This window comes from Petaurus breviceps, unplaced genomic scaffold, assembly GCF_028583685.1.
Source record: "Petaurus breviceps papuanus isolate PSGF00001 unplaced genomic scaffold, PetGlider_PUasm1.0 582, whole genome shotgun sequence".
NCBI classification, from domain to species: Eukaryota; Metazoa; Chordata; class Mammalia; order Diprotodontia; family Petauridae; genus Petaurus; species Petaurus breviceps.
In genome coordinates this window covers 10,715,520-10,733,611 of record NW_027186390.1, presented here as the reverse complement: position 1 = coordinate 10,733,611, position 18,092 = coordinate 10,715,520, and the positions used below count along the sequence as shown (strand labels likewise).

At 38.7% G+C, this 18,092-nt stretch overlaps 1 protein-coding gene across 2 annotated transcripts in view; it reads right to left on the bottom strand.

Moving 5' to 3' along the window:
- Positions 1-18,092, bottom strand: part of SLC22A23 (solute carrier family 22 member 23) — a 279,990-nt gene that overhangs the window by 68,101 nt on the left and 193,797 nt on the right. The gene's annotated exons all lie outside the window — the stretch shown is intronic.

Genomic DNA, 18,092 nt, shown 5'->3' with positions numbered 1-18,092 from the left:
TATATTGCTTTTAGTTTCTAGTCCAAATTTCACAAGATGCCATCAGTCAGCCTTCCCACAGCCCCTGGGGCACCCCAGCAAGAGTTTTAGTTAAATTTCAAGAGTTCAGATAAAATGGAAGTGGAATGGGGAGGATACTAGGTTTGAATTGATAAAAAGGTATGATCATAGGACTTTAAAGATATATTATTTTCAATTACACACACTAACTAGAACTAAGCAAATAAAGTACTACATTATAAAGATCCTTAGAAAAGTAGTTTTAATGAATAGAGTGATTTCCTTTAACCTACTAATTTTATGTATATAATGAAGTACTTGAAGAGTTTATTCTTTCAGTTTAAATAATCCATGCTATTCCTCTCTCAAAAAAAATCTGGTGAAAACTATTAACTCATTATAGTGAGTCAACAATTTTTAAAGATCAATCAGTTTTTGTCTACATGGTTTCAGGCTTCAAATGAATGAAATTTAGGTTTTGTTGTTGCTGTTGTTGAACTGAAGCTCCACTGCAATTTAAAAAAATTTTTAAAGTCTTAAATTGTTTTTTATTATTCCATTTTGTTAAGCAGTTTAATTGATCAAGCAGTCTTTAAGCAGGTCATCTATGACCAAGAAGCAATGGGAAACATACACAGTTTAAGATGGGACTCTATACTTGAGGTGCTCACAGTCTTGTTGGGGATGGGAGAAATAAGAGACTCATAAAACCTTTGGGGAGTTTTTGTTCAACAAAATAAGTGGAACACAGGCAGAAAGTTCTATCAAAGGTCAAAGAAATCAGGGGGTAGTGAAATGTGATTTGTTTAGTGTCTATTGGTTCTTCTTTGACCCTGCCCCCCTAGTTTCAGCAACTGGCCTCTTGCTTTGTTCCCCTGGGTTCAAGACAACACCTTGAATGCTGGGTCTCCAAACTAGGTGCCTTCTCCATAGCCTTCCTCTCTCCATTTGTTGGCCTCCTCCTGTTGCAGGTTGCTGGGACTCATTCAATCACCAGTTGTACCCCTGTATGTCTTTTAGATTTCTGGGTGCCTATCATGCTAATTTTGCTATGTCTTTCTGGCCATACGGAGAGGTAATGGATTCAAGACTCTGAATAAGACTTTCATCTTTGGATATAAATGATGTGGAAATTTGTTTTACTTTGTTATTAGCTGTAAGAGTTTTGTTCTCATTCTTTTCTCCCTAGCAGGAAAGTAGAAATATGAGAGAAGGTAGTAATAACAAAAATAATAACAACAATACAATATTTATAGAGGACCTATTGAATACCAGGCATTGTCCTAAGTGGATTACAAATATTATCTCATCTGATCCTCACAACATCCCTGTGAGGTAGGTGCTCTTTATTACCCCCATTTAACAGTTGAGGAAACTGAGGCAAATACAAGGTTAAGCAACTTTCCCAAGGTGGCACAGTTAGTGAGTATCTGAGATAGTGTTTGAACTCAGGTCATCCTGACTCCAAGTCTAGTACTTTGTTCATTGTGCTAAACCGATGCCTGAAGGGTAGGGTTCTCTAAATCCCCCGAAAAGCAAAGAGAACATATGGAAGGCCCAAATGAATCACAGACAAATAGGACAGCGTTGGAAATTATATGTTGAATTTATTAGATACTTTAGAAGAAAAACAAGCTTTACATAATAGAGACTTGCAGTTTAATGTAGCATGCTCTCATTCTGTTCCTAAATGCACATGGAAATGGTTCATTTTATTTGCTGTTTGCTAAGTTCAGAAAAAAAAAAATTAAAAAGGGTATAGATTGTTGAAGTTGCCCAAGACTTCATGGCATATTGGTGAACTTGGACTTTAAGGATGGGTAGGATTTGTTAAACAAGACAGGAGAACACATTCTAAGCAGTTGGAGTAACACAGACAAAGGCACAGGGCCCGGGATAAATATTTTTTATGTGGATAACTTGAAAGAAACTTGTCTGATTAGAAAAGAGGAGATATTTTCTAAAAACAAGTCAGTATGCATTTGTATCACCATTTGTAAAGTCTATTATTTTCAGTTTTTATAGGAATTTTTCTCTTCATTCCATATGGAAGCAGAGTGAATGTTGATTTTGTTACTAGTCAGTTTAAGTTCAGTTTGCATTATTTATGTAGGTGATCTTGAAAACAGGGCAGCTTCTTGCCTGAGGGTTCCATAAAATCTGTGCCACACAGCAAGTCATAGACGGATGCCATGCTTATTGTATGTGAAACCCTCATAGATTGATTGGTCCCACCAGTCAATGTCATAGTCTGGGCAGAGCTTTGTTTTAAAATGTTTGTTCACATCTCATAATAAACCTAGAGGATATCATGTCCCTGTGAAGGGCTTATTTACACTTCGACAATTTCATCTCTTCAACAGGGGGGCGGGGTGTTGGGGATGTATGTAGACAACTAGAGTTTAGCATCGGATTCTCCAAAAAAACCCAAAACCAAAACCAAAAACCTAAAAACAAACCCAAATCTCAAAACAACTCTTCTGACTTTTCTTTCAATTATTCATAAAATGTTCCTAGAGATAAATAATCTATTATCTCCAAGGATCTGGAAGTACTTTATTTATATTTGTGCCATATGAGAATTGGCTGAAGGAACTGGAAATTTGTTTAGAATAGAAAAGAAAAAAATGTTGTGGGGAGTGGGGAGGGGGGAGGGAGGACACACATCAAAACTGTCTTCAAGTATTTGACATGTGGAGGAAAGATGAGATGCATTCTGTTTGGCCAAGAGGCATAAACAGGAACAGTGGATGGAAGCTTTTTTGTTGTTCATTTGTTTAGTTGTGTCTGACTCTTCGTGACCCTATGGACAATAGCACACCAGGTCCTTCTATCCTCCATTATCTTCAGAAGTTTGTCCAAGCTCATGTTCATTGCTCCTATGACACTATCTATCCATCTCATCCTCTGTCACTCCCTTTACCTTTTATATTCAATCTTTTCCAGCACCAGGGTCTCTTCCAATGAATCCTGTCTTCTCATTGTGTGGTCAAAGTATTTCAGCTTCAGTTTCAGTATCTGTCCTTCCAATGAATAGTCTGAATTAATTTCTTTAATTTAAGTATTGACTGATTTGATCTCCTTGTTGTCCAAGGGACTCTCAAATGTCTTCTCCATGACCACAATTTGAAAGTGTTGATTCTGCTTTCCTTATAGTCCAACTCTCAAAGCCATAGACTGTTACTGGAAAAACCATAGTTTGACTATATGGACCATCGTTGGTAAGGTGATGTCTTTACTTTTTAGTATGCTGTCCAGATTTACTATAGCTTTCCTTCCAAGGGGCAAGCATCTTTTAATTTCCTGGCTGCAGTCACCATCTGCAGTGATCTTTAAACCCAATAAAATAAAATCTGATGCTTTTCCCATTTCTTCTCCATTTGCCAGGAAGCGATGGGACCAGTTGCCATGATCTTTGTTGGTTTTTAAAAAATTTAAACTTCAAGACAGTTTTAAAATTCTCCTGTTTCACCCTCATCAAGAAACTTAATTCTTTTTCACTTTCTGCCATCAGAGCGGTATCATCTGTATATCTGAAACTGTTGATATTTCTCCTGGTAATCTTAATTCTGACTTTTGAATCATCCAGTCTGGCATTTTGCATGATGTACTCTGTTTATAAGTTAAATAAATAAGGAGACAATACACAGCCTTGTTATACTCCTTTCCCAATCTTAAACCAACCAGTTGTTCCATGTTCAGTTCTAATTGTTGCTTCTTGACCCACATACAGGTTCCTGGGGAGACAAATAAGATGACATGGCACTTTCATCTCTTCGATGACTTTCCACATTTTGTTGTGATCCACATAGCCAAAAGCTTTAGTGTAGCCAGTGAAGCAGAAGTAGATGTTTTTTTTTTCTGAAATTCCCTTGCTTTCTCCATAATCCAGTGAATGCTGGCAATTTGGTCTCTCATTCTTCTGCCTCTTTGAAAACCAGCCAGCATGTCAGTAATTCTTGATTCACATATTGCTAAAGACTGCCTTGCAGAATCTTAAACATAACCTTGCTGGTGTATGAAATGAGTACAATTGTTTGGTAATTTGAATATTCTTTAGTATTACTTTTAAGACTGAGACTTTTCAAATCCAGTGGCCACTGTTGAGTTTTCCAAATTTGCTGGCCTATTGACCACAGCACTTTAATAGCAACATCTTCTATGATTTTAAATAGCTCAGCTGGAATTCTGTCACCTCCACTAGCCTTACTGTTAGCCATGCTTCCTAAGGTCTACTTGACTTCATTCTCCAGGACGTCTGTTTCTAGATCAGTAACCACACCATTGTGGTTATTGTTGTTTTAAGATCTTTCTTGTATAGTTCTTCTGTATATTCTTCTTAATCTTTTCTGCTTCTCTTAAGTCCTTACAATTTTTGTGTTTTATTGTGCCCATTTTTTTTTTTTTGCATGAAATGCTCTCTTGATAGCTCTAATTTTCTGGAAAAAGTCTCCTTTCTTTCCCATTCTATTATTTTTTTTTATTTCTTTGTATTGCTCATTTCAGAAAACCTTATCTCCCCTTGCTATTCTCTGGAATTCTGCATTCATTTAAGCATATCTTTCACTTTCCTTCTTTCCTCAGTTATTTGTAGAGTCTCATCTGGAAGCCATTTTGCTTCTTGCTCTTCTTTTTCTTTAGGATTTTTTTGTTGCTTCTTCCTGTACAATATCGCATACTTCCATCCATAGTTCTTCAGGCACTCTGTATACCCAATCTAATCCTTTAAGTCATTTATTTCCATTTCCACTTCATATTCATGAGGGATATTATTTAGGTCATGCCTTTCCATTATGATAGTTTTCCCTACTTTCTTCAATTTAAGTCTAAATTTTGCAATAAGAAGCTCATGATTTGGGGTGGCCAGGTAGCACAGCAAGTAAGAGCACCGGCTCCAGTGTTGAGAAGACCTGGAGATCGAATCCCGGGCTCAGACACTTAGCACCCACCCAGAAACACCTGGCCGTGTAACCTTGAGCAAGTTACTTAACCCCAATTGCTTAGGGGCGGCCAGGTGGCTCAGCGAGTAAGAGCACCGGTTCCAGTGTTGGGACGACCTGGAGATCAAATCACCCAGAAATAACTGGCCGTGTAACCTTGAGCAAGTTACTTAACCCCAATTGCTTAAAAAAAAAAGAAGCTCATGATTTGAGCCACAATCATTCTTGGTTTTCTTCTGACTATATAGAGCAATGGAGGCAAACATGGTTAAGTGTTGTACTCCCTTCCCAATCTTAAACCAATCAGTTGTTCCATGTTTGGTTCTAATTGTTGCTTCCTTACCTGCAAACAGGTTCCTCAGGAAGCAAGTTGCCCAGGGTCATAGATCTAGTAAGAGGCTGAGGCCAGATATTAATTGAGGTCTGCCTGACTCCAGGCCCAGTGTTCTGTCCATTCTACCACCTAGTTGCCTGGATGGAAGCTACAAAGAAGCACAGTAATGAGAGCTACCCAACAGTAGAATGCCTTGAAAGGTAGTAGGCTCTCCAATGATTTCAAGAAAAGGTTGGATAGTTGCCCAGTCCATTGTCTAGGTGGTTACTGCAGTCCCTTCCACCTTGAGACCCTATGATTTTATTCCCTTGTCCAGGATTCATTCTTCCTGTGGGACTTCTATATATGGTCAGTGTGGGGATGTGCTTTGGGGCTGCAAAAGAGGGATTTAGCTCAGCTGCTTTGCTTGCAATGGTCGCTGAATAATATGTGACCAGGACCAGAATATTTTTTATGCCTCACCTACTCCAATATTTCAGGACTTTATTTATTTGATTTCTCTGGATGCTTTCATTACTTACAGATACTGCAAATCTTCTACAATTTAGTAGGCAGTTTTTGAGATAGTTATGACCAAAATATTCATCACCCTGTAGGCAACCTACAGTTTGGGGGGAACTTAGATGTTTTCTTGAATAACAGATATGCCATCCATCACCAGGTCAAAATCTGATGTTTCTCCGTTTGTTAGGACCTGCCAGATTTGACTTTGTTCTAGTTTTTCAGAACCCAGGGTCATCTCCATAATGCAATGAAGTATCAGAGAATGGCTTTTGTGGGACAGTTTGATGTAATAAAAGTTACAGGCACTAATCAAAGTTTATACATTTTAAGATAATCTTTGAGAGTTCTAATTCTTAACTTCCCCTTTTATTTTGTTATTATTTAGGCCTCAGTAGAAGTCCATTCTTTTTCCATATGACAACTTCTCAAATACCCAAAGACTTCCTTTGTGTCCCTCAGAAGACCACTCTGTGCTAAATATGGACAGTTCCTTCAACTGATTCTCATAAGATATATTACTGAGGTTCTTCCATCGTGATGAAGAGGTACCAGTGTAGAATAGACAGTCACTCAGGGCCAGCCAGGGAGCCAGGAAAACCTGGGTTTAATTCTGACCTCTGACACCTACTGAGGTCACTCAGGTGAACCTGAGCAAGTGACAACTTCTCAGTCTTCTAGGGAATTCTTTAAGAGAATAAAATGTGTGTGTGTGTGTGTGTGTGTGTGTGTGTGTGTGTGTGTGTGTGAGAGAGAGAGAGAGAGAGAGAGCGCTGTCTTCCAGAGGAGCTTCTTCATCTGGGAATAATTACTTGCACCAAAAAAAAATCACATATACAGTCCTTTAACATCATCATGGTTGCCCTACTTTGGATACTCTTTAGGTAATCAATGTCCTTTCTAAAAAATCAGACCCAACTGTTCAATATCTTCTTTTCTTTGTGGTACCTTGGAAGCTACTCCCTATTTTTTTTTAACATTTGGGTTGCCTTTGGGATGGATTTCTTCTGGGTTTATTTGATATAGCCCTGTTGTCCTTTCAGACTTCATTTTCTTATGCACCATTTCTGCTTTTGCCATGGGACATAGAGAACTCACTGAGTTAAAGCCTCCTGTTCAGAAGTCCTTCTCCCCTCTCCACCCATGCTATTGGCACAATAAAGTCCTACAAACCTTTTAGCAATCTCCCAAATTCAAGCTATTTGTGTCACTAAATATATCATCTCTTTATAGAGAAGGTTAGATTTTGAACATTTTTTGAGAAACAAAGACAACACAAACATAAATGCATTTAGGTAAAAATAGGATGAGAAAAATTATGCTGACCTTTCTATTGATATCATGCTCCCAGGTTAAATACAGCCTTATATACAACTAAAAGTAGTGGGGAAAACAGAAACAAAAACACCAAACCCACTTTACTTTAGAGAGTTGTGATGATTTCTAGGTTAGTTATATGGAAGGGTGCAGGTTCATCCCTCTCCTTCCCCCTGCCCTTACATTTTAGGTTACTATTAATTAACATACATATGATGGTAGTTATGAAATGTCTTTTTATGGTGGGTAGAAGGAACAATGGACTTAGGAATTTGAATCCAGCCTCTGACACTAACAGTATAACCATTCCTCATCCGTAAAATGGAGATAATAACAGCACTAGCTACCTCACAGGAGTACTGTGAGAAAAGTGCTCTGTAAACCGGAAAGCACTATAGAAATGTTAGTTGTTTCTAAAGGACACAAGTCTACCTTGAGATTCAGTTTTTCTTTTCTTGAATGGTTTTCCCCTTTGATTTCTAAACAATAAAATGTATTTGAGAACACACATCTTTTCATGATCAGTTTTTCCACTCTTCACCTAAATTTGTTTCTCCCATGTGCCAAATTGAGTTCCCCATGCAAACATTACCTAGTTTCCTTCATTTCTAGGTTTTATCTTCCATCTAAAAAAATTGATATTGTAACTTATTTGCAAATGTTACATTGTCACAGCTTGATTTCTCACTAATTCCCTCATTACTTTCCAAACCATTTTTTATCATTTTCCACAGTTCTTTTTATCATCTTTTTTTAATTGCATTCCCCAATGATTCCTATGATTGCATTAATTGCCAAGAGCATTTTCCCTCCCTTTAAAAGATCTAAGCTCCAACTTAACATAGCATAATTAATAATTCAACATCTTCATACATCTCCAATATGCCTCCTATACTTTCTTCAAGCAGCTCCCTCCAAAGTCAGTCATTAGTTGAAGCTGGACTTGAGAACCACTGCTAATTACGTACTTGATTAAAAGCTTTAGTAGCAAGGTTTTGACGAAGAAACCCAGGCTAAAAGATCTCCTGCAGGGGATGGGGCATATGTCGTCTTAATAACAGATACTACATTAGACTAGACATGATTCCTGGGGGTAAAACAGAAGATAAAGCAGTGAGAGAAAAAATTTCCCTTATTTTAATATGAAAAACCTTATAAATGTGACATCTATTCATATTTTAATAAAATAATAGCTAAAGTTTATATATTGCTTTAAGGTTTGCAAAGTGCTTTACATATGTTATCATATGTATTATATGTATAATATGATATGATATATATCATACATATATTTGACTCTCATAACCCTGAGAGGTAGGTGCTATTATTATCCCTATTTTATAGATGAAGAAACTGAGACTAAGAGAGATTAGTGACTTGCCCAGGATCACACAGTCAGGAGGTATGTTTAGAGTGGGATTAAATTCAGGTCTTCCTGATTCCAAGTTCAGGTAGCTAATGGATAGAGTACTGGACTTAGAGACAGGAAGACCTGAGTTCAGACCTACCTCAGGTACTTACTGACCCTAGGCAAGTCCCTTAATGTTGCTTAACCTAAGTTTTCTCATCTGTAAAAAGGGATAATAACTACCTATTTCACAAGGCTGTGGTGAGAATTAAATGAGATAATGCATACAAAATGTTTTTCAAAACTTTTTCTTCCTTCTTTCAGCACTAAATCTTAGATATTTTCTCCCAGTCTCCCCAGAAATATTTGTGACTTTTGTTTTCTGACATGAATAAAGCAGAACAGTTCTCTGTATAACCTAAAGACAGGCTGGGCATCAAAGTCTTGAAGCGATAGTTTCTTTGAACTTCCTGGTGGAGCATGTAGCCTTTTAAAATTTCCCATGAGTGCCAAACAGCTTTGATTTATGAAAAATGTATTCTCTACCGTAGTGCCCCATCACTCCTCATCACTTGTCTTTATTCACCAAGTATGTCAAGTATAACCTCCATATGGGGGGGATTCTAGCTCTAATCTTCTATGGGATGTGGTATGGTACATGACTAGTAGCTAAATGGTCATTAGGTCTCATCCTCACTGATGAGCAGCTTAGGCCAATCATTTAACCTAGAACTCAACGTGTCCCAAATGGCACCCAGCAAAAGAAGATTAAGTGATTCATCCAAGGTCATACAGATCCAGATAGGAACTCAGGTCTTCTTGACTCCATGCCCAGCACTCTATCCACTCTAACACCTTGATGTCTGGAACAATGGGTGCTACCTAATCCTTGTTACCTGAACTTACCCTTGATACCTTATAAGTAACTGGATCATTGATATGGTGGGAGCAATATCCTAACCTCTTCCTCCTATGAAAGTTAGGCTAGTTTTTCCTTAAAAGGTATTGAGGTTTCATTGGCTTAGGGCAGGGGTGGGGAACTGTAATGGTAAGGGAATTTGAAGACCTTCCTTGCTTTGAAAATAAACTCTGCCCCCTAATAGGCTGAATATAATCCCATGAAGCCTGTGGTGGGAGGAGTTTGCTAGAGGGTGGAACAGAGCCCACAGGAAGCTGGGAGTCAGAGCTAGACTAGACGGTTGAGAGGAGAGCATTTTTCTGAGGGAGACAGATAAGCTTGTGAGTAAATATTGGTCAAATGTTGGTTTGTGGGAAGGCTAAAGGATAGTGTGGCTCTCTGATACATTGTGGTGCATTAACTTCTATGTTGCTATGATGGATTGGGTTTCCTGGTGTTGGGATTTGGTATTCTGGTGTCTGAATAAATGTTTTGCTTCTGTCTTCTATATGGAGAATCTATTAAATTTTGCAATTGAGCACGATGCAGGTATATTTATAGTGACTGTTGGTGCTGTGAATATTGCACTGGCGCTACAGGACCCTGCAGCCTCGAGGCCACATGTAGCTCTCTAGGTCCTCAAGTGCAACCCTATGACTGAGTCTAAACAGGCTGCAGGCTCCCCACCCCTGGCTTAGGGGAATAAAGGCTCAGACTGTTAACATCACTTCCCGATTGTCTGTGTTCTGAGCAACCACAAAAGGCTCCAGCCACACTCTGATGCTTGGCTGGTGGAATGTGATAGGCAATTAAGGCAAGGGACCTTTGTTCAGCTGGAAGAATTCAAAGTGTCCTTCTTGCTGGTACCACCTCACAACTATCAGATTTGCTCATATGACCAAGAAGAAAATGGATGTTGGAGGGGATGTGGGAAAACGGACATGAATGCATTGTTGGTGGAGTTGTGATACTAGAGCAATTTGGAATTATGCCCAAAGTGGTATAAAACTGTCAATACCTTTTGATCCAGCAATACTACTGCTAGGTCTTTATTCCAAAAACATTTAAAAAAGGAAAAAGAACCTATTTGTAAAAAAATATTTATAGCAGCTCTTCTGATGGTAGCTAAGAATTGGAAATTGAAGAGATGCCCATCAATTGGAGAATGGGTAAGCAAGCTGTGGTATATGAATGTGATAGAATATTACTGTGCCATAAGAAATGACAAGCAGGATGATTTCAGAAAATCCTGGAAAGACTTACACGAACTGATACAAAGTGAAGTGAACAAAGCCAGGAGAACATTGTACACAGTAACAGTAATATTGATTGGTGAAGAACTGTGAATGACTTAGCTATTCTTGGCAATAAAATGATCCAAGACAATCACAAAGGACTGATGATAAAGCACACTATTATCTGTTTCCAGAGAAAGAACTGGTATTATTTGAATATACACTGAAGCATGCTATTTTTCACTTTCTTTCATTTGAGTTTTCTTCTACAAAATGACTAATATGATTGTACATGCATAATCTATATTTGATTGCTTACTGTCTCAGGGAAGGGGGGCAGAATAGAATTTGGAACTCAAAATGTAAAAAAATGTAAATTTAGAACTCAAAATGTAAAAAAAACCCAACCCAAATAATAAAACAATTGTTTTAACATCTAATTGGGGAAAAAATAAAATATATTAAAAAAAACCTTAGACTAACGTCTCTGATGGAAACAGGATTCTGTGGGTTAGAAAAAGCACCAACATTACTTCTGGCAACAATTCCTCTATATCCAGAAGAGTGTTCTCCATGTAATAATAATACAAAGCCACATGACAGCTTGCTTTTTAAAAATAAATCCCTAATGTCAGATTATAAAAAACCCCAACACAACCCAAAGCATCCTTGATGCTTAATTCTTGTTGAACATCTTCCTTTGACCCTTTCCTATTTCTTCCTACCTCTCTTTTTGCCCTCTTTGAGATTTATGTAGGAAAACATATCAAAAACAAGAAATACATTGTCATTCTCAGAGGGAAAAAAGCCCTCCACAAATACAAGATACTGAAATTGATTTAGAATGCTTAGATTGTACATTTGTATTTTGTGGCATATGATGTTAAGGTAAGACTTTGTTAACATCTAACTTATAGTCCTTTAGAAAACCTAATTATCTAACACAGTGTTGTCATATTCTGAATATTCATTAAGCTAAGTCACACCTTTCTCTATAACATATCAGTCACTAACTGCTCTCTAGCCCTCCCTCTGACTCCTCTCTTCATTCCTCAATCCTGTATCTTATCCAGGCAAACAGAGCAGGACCATCCTCCACGTAGCTTTTCTACGTGTCCCTCCTGCCCCTTCCCATGCCTGGAATCTATTCTGTCCTTACCTTGACCTCTGAATAACCCTCTGCTTCTTAAAAAAGAACAGTTCAAGCACAGTGTTCTGCATGAATCCCTTCCTGATCTCCCCAAATGTTGGTGCCTTCCCTCCTTAAGCACCTTGCATTTAGCTACCTTGAATTTATTCTGTATATAATTGAGATCAAATGAAACAATATTTGTGAAGTACTTAGCACAATGCATAGCACATAGTAGGTGGTCCATAAATGCTTATTCCCTTTCCCTTCTCTAATTGTGTAATGAGGGAGACTGGCTGATGATGGACTGGTCTTTAGAACAGGTATAATATGCTTTTCCTGTTACCAACCCCCATGGAGACTTGGTGAGTCTGCTTCAAGGAATGGTCACAGAGAGACCCTGCTTCCATTTCAGGGCACTCATAGGTACGCTCTGGCTGTTTCCTGTTAGTTTCCTACGCAGGGATGAAAAATCTTTTAACTGTCTGCTGTGCTGAAATTGAGTGCATACAAATGGTTCCAGTGGACAAACTCTTGATCTTGTTTCTGGCCGCTTTCAAGTAAGGAGGGAGAAATGCTGTGGGTATCTGGATGGAAGGAGAGATCAGCAGCAGTAGTGGCTGCCTTATCTCTCCCTCCAGACTCAGGAGTACGTGAATGCACGGTGCCTTTTGCTCTTTTGTCTCTTTGTGTTGATTCTTTCTTGAAGTGACAAGGTTTCCTATAGAAATGTTGGAAAGGTTCCAGCAATAATAATCTATAATGGAATCTACTGGTAGCCATAACAGTCAAGTCTAATGAAGAGATGGAAGTCACTAAGAAACCTACTTGAGCCAGCCGGAGATTGAACTGACATGGCAGCTAAGACATTGTATTCTATAAGCAAGGGAGTGACTCAGTCAATGGCCGAGGTACCTCATTTATTGAGAACTCCTTGAAAGGAGAAAAAAGACTCTCAGAGTCAGAAGGTCACCCTCCTCCCCCAAGGGAATGTTTTGTAGCAATTTTTTAAAGTTTGAGTCCAATTGTCCATAAGGATGGAGTGGGTATGTATAGGGGAGAATGTGACTCCCAATTTGAGGGGGATGTACTTTGGTCTTTGCTATACCTCCTAAATAAATATCCTTTCTAAAAGTTAATTGGTGTTCATTGGCTAATTGATTTTGGAGAGATGTTAACTGGTTAGATGATACTGAAAGGGGAGGCACTAGGAAACTCCCAACTCTTCAGAGTTACTCCTAGAGTATAGAGGAAAGAAACATTAGCCACTCTCTGGAGATCCAACCTGAGAGTGTGAGGTGAATGGGAGAGTGAGTCCCAGATCTTTTGCTACTCTTAAATATATACATGTTGCCTACTCTGATAAGACGTAAACTCCTTGAAAGCAGGAATTGTTTTACTTTTTATACTTGTATCTCCAGCACCCAATAGTGCCTGATGTATACTATGGTAGGTGCTTAATAAATGCTTGTTGATTGATTCTGAGTTCTTTGCTGTCTGTGAAGGCATTTGCTTAGCCCCCTGTTTTCCCTCTCTTCTCTTCTAGTAATATTATGGGGTCATAGACACTTCTCCACATTTGTTTTCTTCGACCCTGAAGAAACCCCTTACATACTGCAGAAAAACTCTTTTGCTGGACAAGAATTTGATTATTAAGATGTGCTTCTAAATTTGCATGATGGTAACACTGGCTTCTTCCCAAATCAAAATAAGCATAGATGAAATATGAGGTAACAAAGTCACCTAATATGCCAAAGCCAAAGTAGAAGCACTTGGCTTTTAGAGACTAAGTATCTATCTCTGGTCTGTTTTCAAATGTAGTTGAAAAACACTTGTTTATCACTCAATGCTTTATTTTCTCCTCTGTTCTTATTAACTTAGCCTGGGAGCTATATTAAACACTATAAGGCATATGGTGATACCAAGCCACTAGCAAGGATGTCTGCAGTCCTTTTTGAACAAAGGAGATGGAGACAATAGGCACATATTTAAATAGGTTGCTCCATTTTTTGAAGTCCCACCTTCTATTTGGAACCCAGGAGAAGGCAAACAATAGTTTAACACACCTGAAATATGAGCCATCAATTTCCCTAGCTGCTTGTTTTCTTTCATTGATCCCATATATTGAACTCAGCAAAATTTCTTGACAGAATTTGTTGCTATGGAAACCATGCATTCTGTGAACCTGCTCTAAAAACTCCACTAGGACCCACCCATTGCTTTCAGCACCCACCCACAAATCCCAGGCCATTTTTCACCCATGCTTCTGTAACCTCTTTTTGCCTGAATTTCTAATCCTTCCCTTTTTTCCATTCCAAACATTTTATACTCTATAACTGATGCTATTTTCCAATGGCTCCTATTGTCAGAGAGCTACTCTGCTCTCTGTGGTGGTTTTTCATTGCCTTCAAGGTCATTTAGAAACTTTGAACTGTTATCTTCAAGGTCCCCTACCCTTTACCCTTACTGTTCCTGTATGCCCTTCTCCTATTCCTCTCTAGCATCATTCCAGCAAGGTTGGATTTCTTATTTGACTACTTACCTTAACACACAAAAAATCCTGTCTTCTCACCTTTCACTGCCAAATTTTTGCTCATGCTGCCCCCATATGCACCAAACAACTTCCCTTGGTACTTTTTGTACTCCTATGATTATGTTGGTTGGTTTGTTGTGTTGGAAGTGTGCTAAAATGCCCCAGAGTCCAGAGATCTGAGTTCACATATCAGCGTTCACTCAGTATATGACTATGGGCAGGCCACTTACCATGTGTGAGCTTTAATTTCCTCACCTACAAAATGGGAATAATATTCTCTGTACTACTTATCTCATAGGAATTTTGTGAGCATAAAGGTTTTTTTTTTTAAAACCTTAAATGGTTACAGAAATAGTAGCTATTGTTATCTCTGCCACTGGTTTGTAAGCATTCCTTAGGGTAGAGCCCATATTTCTCTCTGTGTGTGTGTGTGTGTGTGTGTGTTTGTGTGTGTTAATTTGCACTTGAAGTCCCAGGAACACTGCTGGGCCCATGGGCCTGCAATGAATACTTGTTGATTAAATGGAGGCCATACACTCTCAATATTTTGCCACCAAGAGCTGGCAGTGTTGGTTGGCACTCCAGAGCCTCTCTAGGAGACCACTTTGTACCATTAAATAACACAGAAGCCTTTAGGAAGGAGAAAATGCTAATTGTAGCAAATGGAAAGAAGTATGGTCATTAGAAAAATGAAAAGAAAGGAGGACCTTTGTAGCTTTTACAGGTCAATTGTTCTTTTCGTTACCAAGGCCCTTGAAACTGGATAAGTAGTGGTTTGTAACTGGGTATGAAATTGTTCACTCTTGTTCTTTAGCTTGCCCTTCCCACCCCCTCCACAGGAAGAGATATGGATGTCAATGTGATTTTTCACCACTAAAGAGTGTTCTATTAAAAAGAGGTTTGAAACTAAAAAAAACGTTATCTTAATGTGCCCGTGTTTCTGGTATGGCAGAAATCCTGGACTCTTGTAGGCTCTGCCAGTGAAGCAAAGATTTGTCAGGTCACCATCAAACTGAAAAGATTTTGACCACTAACTCGGGGACAGACTGTCCAATGATTGGCCTAGTTGAGCACAAAGTGGTCAATCACCTAAAGGTGAGCCCCTGATGTTAAATTTTTCAGCAACAGTGTTTTATGAAACATTGATGGAGAACCCACATTGATGAGACATGAATTTTTCAAGGAATTAAAGTAAAAGCTTCAGTCTGAATGAATATCCATATGGTAGGCCATTGACATTTTAAAAATGAGAAAGCAAAGAACAAACATTCCTTAAGTGTGAGGAGTGGGAGGCTCGGGGGTCACTAGGCACAGGCCAGGTTAAGACAAATAAGGCACAACTCTTAATCCGGCTAGATGATTGATTCAATTACAGCAAACTAGGGTGGGTCACTTAAGTCTCATTCCCATTATTTTTCCTGTATTTGGGTAGGCCAAATTTTCTTCTATACCTAAAACTGATGGAAAGAAGAGGAGGGACCAACAAGGTCCATTATTAGCCAATGACTAGTTTCTGGTCCACTGAGGGATTTGTTGTTGTTCCATCGTCTCTGTTGTGTCTGACTGTGTGACCCTATTCAGGGTTTTCTTGGCAAAGACACTGAAGCGGTTTGCCATTTCCCTCTCCAGTTCATTTTACAGATGAGGAAACCGAGGCAAACAGGATTAAGTGGCCCAGGGTCACACAGTTAGTGTCTGAGGCTAGATTTGAACTCACGAAGATGAGTCTTCCTGACTCCAGGCCTGGTGCCTACTGTGCCACCTAACTGCCCAACCTCAATAATAAATTCATTTGGGATAGAGTAATTATAGATAGAGACATATGTACATACATCGCTATAGTACCAGTCACATCTTTGTCTTGAACACACATTACAGGGCTCAGAAGGGACAGCAACCATTAGGGGTTCACATGCGCCTTGTTGACAGCCCACACAGCTATTTATAAATACAATTGTTGGTTCTTGGAGACTGAAGAACAAGCATAAGGTACATCAGGTAGGCTGGAATAAGAAGTGTATGCAATGATATCCTTTGAGAATTGCTCCTCCCAGCTCTACCACTCTGTGACCTTGGACAAATCACTTAATCTTTCAGTCCTCAGTTTCATCATCTGTAAAATAAGATGAGCTGTCAGATCCTATGGTCTTATGATGTAATGCTAGATCTTTTTCAAATGTCCAGGAAAAGATGATCTCCATTAACCTCTCTCTCTGTGGTAGATCAGGTGTTCTACTGGGCCTGGTGTCTTATAAATGTAGTGGAACAAAGCAAATAAAGACTGTAACTCAGGAGCAGGCATAGTTACATTTAGTCTCTGAAGTAATTGGTAATGGCATTTGTCACCATATTTGGGTTTTTCTTCTCTTCCTTTCTATTTTATTTCTGTTTGGTGGCTTTCTAGCCCTTCACTTTAGTGGCACTTGGGGCTAACAGGCTTACTGACCCCTGGGCCCACCCTCTTTACACACTCTCCAACCAATTTGAGTGTGTGTCTGCACTTGTGTGTATTTAAAAGCAAGATATGAGAAATATAAATAGGATATAAGCTTTATCAAGTGAAAGTTAGAAAAATATTTTATGTGGTCAAGAGTTCCCAGCTGCAAAAACTCATCCTACTTAAGTAAGGAAAAATATTCTCTGAAATATGCTTAGTAGGATGTGGGGAGGGGCACACACTGTCTGGGAGAGAATGGTACAGGCAAAGCACAGTTTCCTGGTCTGTGGGGGAAAGGGGTAGAGACTGGGGGTGGGGGGGCTTGAGATGAGAACATTTTAGCAGCAGCTGCTGCTTAACAACCTCTCCAGCTGGTGGCTCGTTCCTGTGTCCCCCCCATTACTAGATTCCCACTGTTGCTGAGCTTGCTTATTATACAGTAAGGGAAAATCAGACTCTTCAGGAAAAACCATCTCTACTCTAGCTTACTATTATTTCCTTTTCTAGCTCATCCAGTGATTTAAAAGCAAAACACAATGCTAAATAAAAAGAAATAAAACCTGGTCCTTCTCTCCTCTAGATCCTCACCTTTAGAACAGGGAGGCTCTCATCTCCAGCAAACAAAGTACAGGTACAACCAACTAATATCCTCTGGAGATTTCTTTTTCTTAGTGATTAGAGAGTAGAATTAAATACAGTATAGAAGAAAGGGAGAGGTAAAGGCAAAGGAATGAAGAATAAAGAGAGTAAGAAAAGGATGGGACAATTTCCCCCCAACTCACTTCACTGGAAGAGGTAAGCATAATCAAAATGAAACAAAAATAGCACGTCAAAGAGTAAAAGTTTATGTATGAATGAAATAATCAGTAATAAAAATAGAAAAACAAGTACCCCACAAAGCCCCACTCAAGACATCACAATAGACTTATCTGCTACTAACTAAAAGGGCTTCCCCCTCCCACCAAAACGTGTTTCCTTGCCTTCTCCTATCCCCTACCTCAAACATTTGAATTCCCTTCAAAACTCTCAAGAAAAAAAATGCAGAAATTAGTAAGAAATTGTAAGTTCTTTAAGATCAAGGAAAATGTTTTATTCCAGAGGTGTCAAAACATGTAGCCTGCAACACTCTCCAGTGCAGTCAAATCAGATTAAAATGTAATAGGGAAATATAAAAAAATACAATAAAACATAGATAATATTAATAGGTAGTTTTCTAAGTTAACATGACAACTGCAGGGATCCTTGAGTATGGTTTAGTGGTCTTTCTATTTGAGTTTGACACTACTACTTTATGCTATATCTTATATACAGTAAGAAGTGGGTCCTCAATAAATGTGTGTTGTTTCTGCCTGATTGTAGGTACTTAATAAATGTCTATTAAATTGAACTGATATACAATATTAATTGATATTAAACTCAT